This window comes from Triticum urartu, chromosome 7, assembly GCF_003073215.2.
Source record: "Triticum urartu cultivar G1812 chromosome 7, Tu2.1, whole genome shotgun sequence".
Classification (NCBI taxonomy): domain Eukaryota; kingdom Viridiplantae; phylum Streptophyta; class Magnoliopsida; order Poales; family Poaceae; genus Triticum; species Triticum urartu.
The window spans coordinates 420,600,150-420,610,198 of record NC_053028.1 but is presented as its reverse complement, the minus strand read 5'-3'; positions in this window follow the sequence as shown (position 1 = coordinate 420,610,198).

Here is a 10,049-nt window from a genome sequence, read left to right as displayed (position 1 = left end):
GTAACAAGACTTTTCCCATCTCCTCAGGAACAAACGTAACTACTAACAAAGCATATTCATGTTCATAATCAGAGGAGTAATAATTATCATTAAGGATCTAAACATACGATCTTCCACCGAATAAACCAACTAGCATCAACTACATGGAGTAATCAACACTACTAGCAACCCACAGGTACCAATCTAAGGTTTTGAGACAAAGATCAGATACAAGAGGTGAACTAGGTTTTGAGACGAGATGGTGCTGGTGAAGATGTTGATAGAGATTAGCCCCCTCTTGATGAGAGGATCATTGGTGATGACGATGGCTTCGATTTCCCCCTCCGGGAGGGAAGTTTCCCGGGCAGAACAGCTCCGCCGGAGCCCTAAATTGGTTCTGCCCAAGTTCTACCTCGAGACGACAATGCTTCGTCCTGAAAGCTTCCTCTTGATTTTTTTTCCAGGTAAAAACCCTTCATATAGAAAAAGATGGGCGCCGGGTGCCTGCCAGGTAGGCGGCAAAGCAGGGGGCGCGCCCCCACCCTTGTGGATGGCTGGTGCATCCCCTCAGGTGCTTTCTCCACCAAATATTTTTTATATATTCCAAAATAATTCTCTGTGAAGTTTCAGGACTTTTGGTGTTGGGAAGAATAGGTCTCTCAAATTTGCTCATTTTCCAGTCCATAATTCCAGCAGCCAGCATTCTGCCTCTTCATGTAAACCTTGGAAAATAAGGGAGAAAAGGCATAAGTATTGTACCATAATGTGTAATAACAACCCATAATGCAATAAATATCAATATAAAAGCATGATGCAAAATGGACGTATCAACTCCCCCAAGCTTAACCTCGCTTTTCCTCAAGCAAAAGCCAAAATCGATAAATATGTCCACATGTTTAGAGATAGAGGTGTCGATAAAATAAAATACGGACATGAGTAATACATCTCCAACGTATCTACTTTTCCTAACGCTTTTCCTCTTGTTTTGGACTCTAATATGCATGAGTTGAATAAAACTAACCCCGGACTGATGCTGTTTTCAGCAGAACTACCATGGTGTTGTTTTTATGCAGAAATAAAAGTTCTCGGATTGGAACGAAACTTTGCAAGCAATTTTTATATAATATATAAGAATTTCTGGAGCCAAGACCTACCGGAGAGGGGCACCTGGGTGAGCACAACCCACCAGGGCGCTCCCCCTCTCCTAGCGCCCAAGTGGGTTGTCCCCACCTGGTGGCCCCGCAGACCCAATCAATGCTATAAAATCCTATTTTCAGAGAAAAAATCGGGGAGAAAGAATTATCCCGATCCACAAGACAGAGCCGCCGCCAAGCCCTGTTCTTCCTCGGGAGGGAAAATCCGGAGTCCGTTTGGGGCTCCGGAGAGGGGGGTCTTCATTCTTCGTCATCACCAACCCTTCTCCATCGCCAATTCCATGATGCACCCCACCGGTAGTGAGTAATTCCTTCGTAGGCTCGCTGGCCGGTGAGGAGTTGGATGAGATTCATCATGTAATCGAGTTAGTTTTGTTAGGGCTTGATCCCTAGTATCCACTATGTTCTTAGATTGATGTTGCTATGACTTTGCCATGTTTAATGCTTGTCACTTTGGGCCTGGGTGCCATGATTTTAGATATGAACCGTTTGTGTTATCACCATTATATTCATGTTCTAGATCTGATCTTGCAAGTTATAGTCACCTACTACGTGTTATGATCCGGTAACCCGGAGTGACAATAACCGGGACTTCTTCCGGTGATTACCATAGTTTGAGGAGTTCGTGTATTCACTATGTGTTAATGCTTTGTTCCGGTTCTCTATTAAAAGGAGGCCTTAATATCCCTTAGTTTCCAATATGGACCCCGCTGCCACATGAGGGTAGGACAAAAGATGCCATGCAAGTTCTTTTAATAAAGCATGTATGCCTATTTACGGAATACATGCCTACATTATATCTATGAACTGGAGCTAGTGCCATATCGCCCTAGGTTATAACTGTCTCATGATGAATATCATCCAACAAGTCACCGATCCACTGCCTACGAATTTAGTTTATACTGCTCTTGCTAAGTTACTACTGCTATCATCAATGTTACACTTGCTACAAAATTACTGCTATCACTGTTACCATTACTGTTATTGTTGTCACTACTATCAAAACAATCATATTACTTTGCTACTGATTACTTGTTGTAGATAATTAATCTCCGTGCGTGGTTGAGTTGACAACTTAGCTGCTAATACCTTCAAATATTCTTTGGCTCCCCTTGTTTCGAATCTATAAATTTGGGTTGAATACTCTACCCTCGAAAACTATTGCGATCCCCTACACTTGTGGGTTATCAATGAGGGCAACATGATCATCTTTAGAACAACAACATATATTGGCATATAATTTCTTATGTTAACAATTCGTTCACAAGGTAAAGTATGAATCAGAAACTTTATTGAAGACTAACAAACTATAGTCTCAGTCATTGAAGCAATTTCAATTTATCATGACTTAGGAAAGAGTCAATACTTAGTCTTTCACAATTGCTAACACTCACGCGATATGGGTTCAGAGCTTCAATCGGACAAACAGAAAGATAGGGGCTTATAGTTTCGCCTCCCAACCTTTTATCTCAAGTGTAATGTCAACAATAATACTTTATGAAAACCTACATCCGAGTGGATATATATATATATATATATATGGATCTTTCTCCAACACATAGTGCTTGCCAAAAAGAAAAGGTGTATAAAGGAAAGTTGAAGATCACCACGACTCTTATAGAAAGGTAGAAGATAAAAGTAAAAGATAGGCCCTTCACAGAGGGGAGCAGAGGTTGTCATGCGCTTTCTGGTTAGATGCACAAAATCTTAATGCAAAAGAATGTCACTTTATATTTCCGCTTGTGATAAAGAACTTTATTACGCAGTCTATCGCTTTTATTGCTTCCATATCACAAGTTCGTATAAATCTTATTTTCTTCACACTAATAGATCATACATATTTAGAGAGCAATTTTTATTGCTTGCACTGATGCCAACTTACTTGAAGGATCTTACTCAATACATGGGTAGGTATGGTGGACTCTCATGGCAAAACTGGTTTAAGGGATGTTTGGAAGCACAAGTAGTATCTCTACTTGGTGCAAAGGATTTGGCTAGCAAAAGAGAGAAAAACAAGCTCAACATGTTGGAGGATCCATGACAATATAACTTCTATTCAGATATAAGAAACCATAACCCATTATGTTGTCTTCCTTGTCCAACATCAACTTTTTAGCATGTCATATTTTAATGAGTGCTCCCAATTTATATGTGAAGCCTCTCTTTCTTTATTACTTCCTGTTAATTGCAACAATGACCAAAACTATGTTTGTCAACTTCCAACAAATTTTATTCATCATACTTCTTATATGTGAAGTCATCACTCTCCATAAGATCCCTATATGATCTTTTTATTTTATTTTTATTTTTTATTCTTTCTCTTATTCTTATTCCCTTAATATCATAGCAAGAAAGCAAAGCCCTCAAATCAAAACTACTCTTTATTATATAACTCTCAAACTCGATTACATAGGTAGATCTTAAAGCAAGATGATACTAAAAAAATTATTCTACTAGATCAAGATATAACCAGAAGGATCGAGCTAAGAAAAATGATAAAGGTAAAGATGTGACGGTGATGCAATATCAGGGCACCTCCCCCAAGCTTGGCACGAGCTAAGGGGACTGCCCATACCCATGTATTTAGATCTCTTTCTTCGGAGGTCGTGATGATGAAGTTGTTGACGTATCCGTCGGCTTCATTAAGGCACCTTTCAAGACTTGCAATTCTTGAAGCACACGTTGGAGCATATTTACATTCTTCTGGATTTCCTCCAAGAGATGCTTATTTTCAGGCCACCAAGAACTTTTTCATGTATTGCTTTCACCTGGACGGGATATGTCCCAGTTGGAGGGTATATGTGCACGAGGAGTGCTCTCCACTCTGTAATTATGAACCAAATTATGAAAGTTGTTCCGATGTAACCTGTGCAAGGGCCTCCTAGGGGGGAGCCCTTCTTGTATTTGTTGTCCATCAAGGTTTCTTGTAGTCCCTATGGCTTGATGGGGATTGGGAATAGTGGAGATGCCAGCCTGGAGCCTCTCTCCGAAGCCGGAGAGTGGACCTCATGCGAATCCCCTTGATCATCTGCCATCGTGGCTTCCTCGGTCTCCTCCCTCCAGAGTTCCATCTGCATCAACCAAGCATCGTCATCCGCATTGTTGGAAGAGAAGGAAGACATGATGCCTGGTCTTGAAAACTCTGGCAGAAAACAACTCAAAATGAAAACAGGAGATATTGCCGTGGTACGGTGGTCAAAACCTCCGGGAGATATATAATGAATTTTTACTGACCGAAAGAAGTATTGTGCAAGAAAACGGAGTCCAGAGGGTACATAAGGTGGCGGCAAGGGTGGGGGCGCTCAGGGGGGTAGGGCGGGCCCTCCTGCCTTGCCGCCTCCTCATGCGCTATTCGGACTACTTTTAATTTTCCTAATTTTTAAATATTCCAAAACGGAGAAAAATTGCCATTGGAAACGTTTTGGAGTCGGTTTACTTACCGTACCACATACCTATTCCTTTTCGGAGTCTGAAATGTTCTAGAAAGTATCCCTTATGTACTCCTCCGGTGTTATGGTATTAATTATATTTGTCTCAACATTTATGGGAGTACCTAAAATATAATGTTTGATTCTTTGACCGTTTACCACCTTCGGGTTAGTGCCTTCAGCATTGTTGATTTTGATGGCACTAGAACGGTAAACCTCAATGATGTATGGGCCTTCCCATTTAGAGAGAATCTTTCTTGCAAATTTTTTTAAATAGGAGTTGTATAGCAAAACATGATCACCTACATTAAACTCACACTTTTGTCTCCTTTTGTTATGCCATCTTTTACCTTTTTCTTTAAACAACTTGGCATTTTCATAGGCTTGGGTTCTCCATTCATCAAGCGAGCTTATGTCAAATAACCTCTTCTCACCGGCAAGTTTGAAGTCATAGCTGAGCTCTTTGATTGCCCAATAAGCTTTATGCTCTAGTTCAAGAGGTAAGTGACATGTTTTTCCATAAACCATTTTATACGGACACATACCCATAGGGTTCTTATAAGCAGTCCTATAAGCTCATAAAGCATCATCAAGTTTCTTAGACCAATTCTTTCTTGATCTATTGACAGTCTTTTGCAAGATCAATTTAATTTCTCTATTACTCAATTCTACTTGACCACTAGACTGAGGGTGATAAGGAGATGCAATTATATGATTAACATCATACTTAGCAAGCAATTTACAGAAATCACCATGAATAAAATGTGAACCACCATCAGTCATCAAATATATAGGGACTCCAAACCTCAAAAAATAACTTCTTTAAGCATTTTAATAGAAGTGTTATGATCAGCAATACTAGTTGGAATAGCTTCTACCGACTTAGTAACGTAATCAACAACGACTAAAATATGTGTATACTGATACGTCTCTAATGTATCTATAATTTTTGATTGTTCCATGCTATTTTATTATCAATCTTGGATGTTTTATAATCATTTTATAGTCATTTTACATCATTTTTTGGTACTAACCTATTGACATAGTGCTAAGTGCCAGTTGTTGTTTTTCCGTGTTTTTTACATCACAGAAAATCAATATCAAACGGAGTCCAAATGCCACGAAACTTTACAGAGATTTTTTATGGACCATATGGAAGATATTGAGACCTGGTTGCACCTGGGGGGACTCCCGAGGAGGGGACAACCCACCAGGGTGTGCCCGGAGGCCCAGGCGCGCCCTGGTGGGTTCTGCCCACCTCGGGTGCCCCCCGGACCGCCTCTTTGCTCTATAAATACCCCAATATTCCAAAAACCCTATGGGAGTCAATGAAATATTCATCCAGCCACCGCAGAGTCTAGAACCACCAGATCCAATCTAGACACCATCTCGAATGGGGTTCACCACCTCCATTGGTGCCTCTCAGATAACACGTGAGTATTTCTTTGTATACCTTCGTGTCAGTGTACTAGAGTAGGGGTACCCTAGTATCCCGAACTTGTGCACGGGCAGTCGCAGCATCCCGCGGCAAGGCTTGCCGGGTGACCGCCAAGGACCTCCGTGGTTCCTTTGGAGCCATTCAAGAACGAAGTATCCAAGTCAAAGAGACAAGACCCCGGCAAGAGGAGCTTGCCGGGAAGGCCATCCAAGGCATCTCAAGACCCCGGCAAGAGGAGCTTGCCGGGAGGGCCACCCAAGGCATCTCAAGGAACTTGCCGCGGCGCACCACGCGTCCCGGCAAGGCCCGGTGAGTGACAAACTCCCGGATACGACAAGACAACGACCGCGGCAAGGCGCTTGCCGCGACAAGCTACCTCTCCGTGCCCGCGCTCCAGCACATCCACCAATGTGTCGCTCTGGGGCCCTTCCAGGCGTACATGGCGGGAGGCTGTGTAGCCAGCGGCGTGCGGTGGCAAGCGGCGCTGACAAGTTTGCTGTCGTGGCGAGCGGTGGCGTCCCTGACGGTCCCTTTTACACTGTTTAGGCGACACAGACGGGCATTTAAGGCTCTTGTCCCCTGCCGTCAGGGTTAGGTATGATAGACTGTAGCAGATAGCTGTGCCTACTGCAGCACCTTTCCATTTTTACCCTTTGCCTCCGTTGCCACCTGTCGGTGACCCCTTGAGCATATAAAAGGAGGCCCATGTGCAACGTGGGGGGGGGGTTAGCCAGTTCAAGGACACCCACACTCGGTCTCGCTAGCTGCTGGTGTGTACTGTAGCACTCCGCGCTCCCGAGCAAGAAATCAATACAGACCACAAAGCAGGAGTAGGGTTTTACGCATCCGTGCGGCCCGAACCTGGGTAAATCGCTCGCGTGTATTGCCTCGATTTGCTCTTTGCGCGATCTCCGCCCCTGCCGAACCGAAAGGGACTCGGTCCGCTGGTCCCATAGGTGCCGGTGGATCAGTACCCCGGCATCTTTGGCGCGCCAGGTAGGGGGCGTCGAAGTTGTGTGAACCAGATCTGGCATTCTCGCGAGCTAGATCTTCATCATCTTCATCAACATGCTACCAAAGAAGAAGGTTTCGGAGGCGGCTGCTCCGTCCGCGCCGAACCCACCATTGCCGGGGCAAACGGCTGATGGGGCAGGGGCCGGCGGAAGAACACGCGTCGACGAGGGAGCTCACGGTGCTGCCAGGTCCAAGGACAAGGCTGCGCTGCCTATCGGCGGCATAGCCGGCTCCCACAACGACCGGGCGCACTCCAAGACCTCGGCGTCCGTACATGCACCGCGCCCATCTCAGGAGGCGCGGGACCGGTAGCGTCATGGTACTCACAGTACCATGAGTTTGCTAGACCAAGATCGAGCTGGTGGATCTCGAAGCGCTCAAGACCACCATGCATGTCAACATGCTGGCACGAGCGAGGCACGGTCGCCTGGACGGGATACTGCTCCTTCTAACATAGTTAGAAGTCCGAGCATATCCCGCTCCTCGCACCGTTCGCCACCACCACCCGCCACTGCAGCAGAAGCTTTGGCGCGAGCTCAGCTACTCCTAGACTACCCTCCAATGGCAGACAAGATCGACGACTGGAGGGCCACTATCCAGCGTCTCATCGGCTTCGCCAACGGCGACACTCCACGGCAGCCGAGCACGTCGCAGCCGCAGCGAGTCAGCCAGGCACGAGCCGGTGACGACAAGACCGGTGGGGGTGCAACCTCTGCGCACTCTCCACCCCGAAGGCCCAGATCGCCGACTCGCCGGATCCACCTCGACAGCGACTCCACCGCGTCATCAGATCCACGAGCTCGCCGCGATCAACGCCAAGTTCTTCACGAACGACAGCAAGAGGACGCTCGTACTCGCATCGAGTGCCGAAGAGAAGCACGACGTCAATCAGACCAGCGCGTTGGGCCCTCTGTCGACATGCATGCGCCAGGGGAACCAGGCGACTTGCCGTACGCGGTAGGTTGCCCTGCGTTCACCCATGAGCTGCGGCAAGTCCAGTGGCCCAGTATGAAGAATTTCAAGCCAGATGTACCAGAGAAGTACGATGGCAAGTCGCATCCGTCAGAGTTCCTCAGCATCTACACCATCGCGGTGCAGGCTGCTGGGGGGCGAGACGACAAGATCCTTGCCAACTACTTCCCACTGGTGCTCAAGCCCAACGTCAGGTCCTGGCTCATGCACTTGCCAGACAACTCCATATCCTCCTGGGCAGACCTATGCCATCAGTTTTTTGGCGCCTTTACAGGCGGCCACAAACCTCATGGCCAAGAGAGTGACCTTCATCTGCTTGCCCAGAAGGAAGGAGAGCCTCTGCGCAAGTATATTCAGAGATTCAGCCGTGTGCAGCACAACATCCCAGATGTCCACCCTGCCGCGGTTATCAGCGCGTTTCATCAGAACGTGCGTAACCGCAGGATGCGGGAGGAGATGGCGATGTGCAAGATCAGAGACGTCAGCGAGCTGTATGCCCTGGACGACAAGTGTGCACGTGCTGAGGAAGGGAGGAAACTCCCCGGAGAGAATGTAGGAGCAGGAGGATCTGACAGTGAGGATGCTACCCCGGCAAAGAAAAACCGGCGCCGGAACAGGAAGAAGAAAGGCAAGGAGGTGCTAGCCGTTGAGAAGTCCAGCAGCGAAGGTGGCGCCAAGAAAGCCAAAGTTGGTAGCTCCGGCAAGGAGGTTGCCGCATGCACCAACTGTCAGGCTGTGGCGGTCGCCGACAAGCAGGACGGCACCGACAAGCAGTACTGCAAGATTCACCGCACCAAGGGCCATGACCTCCAGAGCTGCAAGAAGGTCGAGCAGCTTGTCCAGCAGCAAAAGGCTGAGTACGAGCGGCGAGACAAGGAGAGGGCCCAAGGTGGCGCTGGAGAATCTGGCAAGAAGCGCGCCGGCCGGGGAGGACGCCGCAGCAAGGCCAAGCAGCGGCAAGGAGATAGACCTCCCCGCGGCCGCAACAACGATGAAGACGACGACGACGATGAAGACATGGATGATGTCGAGACCAGTGAGCAGGAGTTCTAGAAAGCCACAGAAGTCTTGTGCGTTGATGGCGGTGCTTCCCTGCATACTTCGCACCGCCAACTCAAGTAGTGGGTGCGGGAAGTCAATGCAGCGGAACCACCTGTCGAATCGCGCAAACTTCTGAAATGGTCCAGCACGCCTATCATCTTTGACATTGAGGACCACCCTGATCGCACAACTGCGGTCGGGTGTTTGCCGATGTTGGTTTCACCAACTATCCGCAACCTCAAAGTCACCAAGATGCTAGTTGACGGCGGAGCTGGCTTAAACCTGATCTCCTCCGCTGTACTCCAGAAACTCCAGATCCCCGACAGCGAGCTTGAAGAGACCGGCACATTCCAAGGAATTAACCCGGGAAGGAGCAAGCCGAAGGGGAAGGTCACGCTGCCAGTAACATTTGGCAGCGAGCTGAACTTCAGGACTGAGAGGGTCACTTTTGACGTTGCTGATATTCCATTGCCTTACAATGGGATACTTGGCCGTCCAGCACTCGCCAAGTTCATGGCAGCCTCTCATTACGCATATAACATGCTGAAGATGCCAGGCCCGATAAGCGTCATCTCTGTCCCCGGCGACAAGAAGGATGCACTTATCTGTGCCGACAAGATCTACCGGGAAGCAGCAGCCGCAGCAGATCGCAAGTCACATGCCGCTGAAGCTCCCGGGGGGAAGAAGAAGACCAAGTCCGGCAAGAGTTCTAATGCCCACTCCGGCAAGCGCACCTCTTCGGAGTGCTGCGCTGCCGTCGAGGACGCACCATCGAGCTCCACCGGCAAGTGCAAAAAGACAATGGCAGCTCCGCCAGACACAGAAGAAAATGGTGCAGCGCCCAGTTTACTTTGTCAGTTCCCTTCTGCAGGGGGCTAGGTCAAGGTACTCTGGTGTACAGAAATTGCTTTTCGACCTTCTCATGGCCTCGAGAAAGCTGCGCCATTACTTCCAAGAACATGAGATAACAGTTGTCACTCGCTTTCCACTGAAGAGGATACTGCAGAATCCAGAAGCGACAGG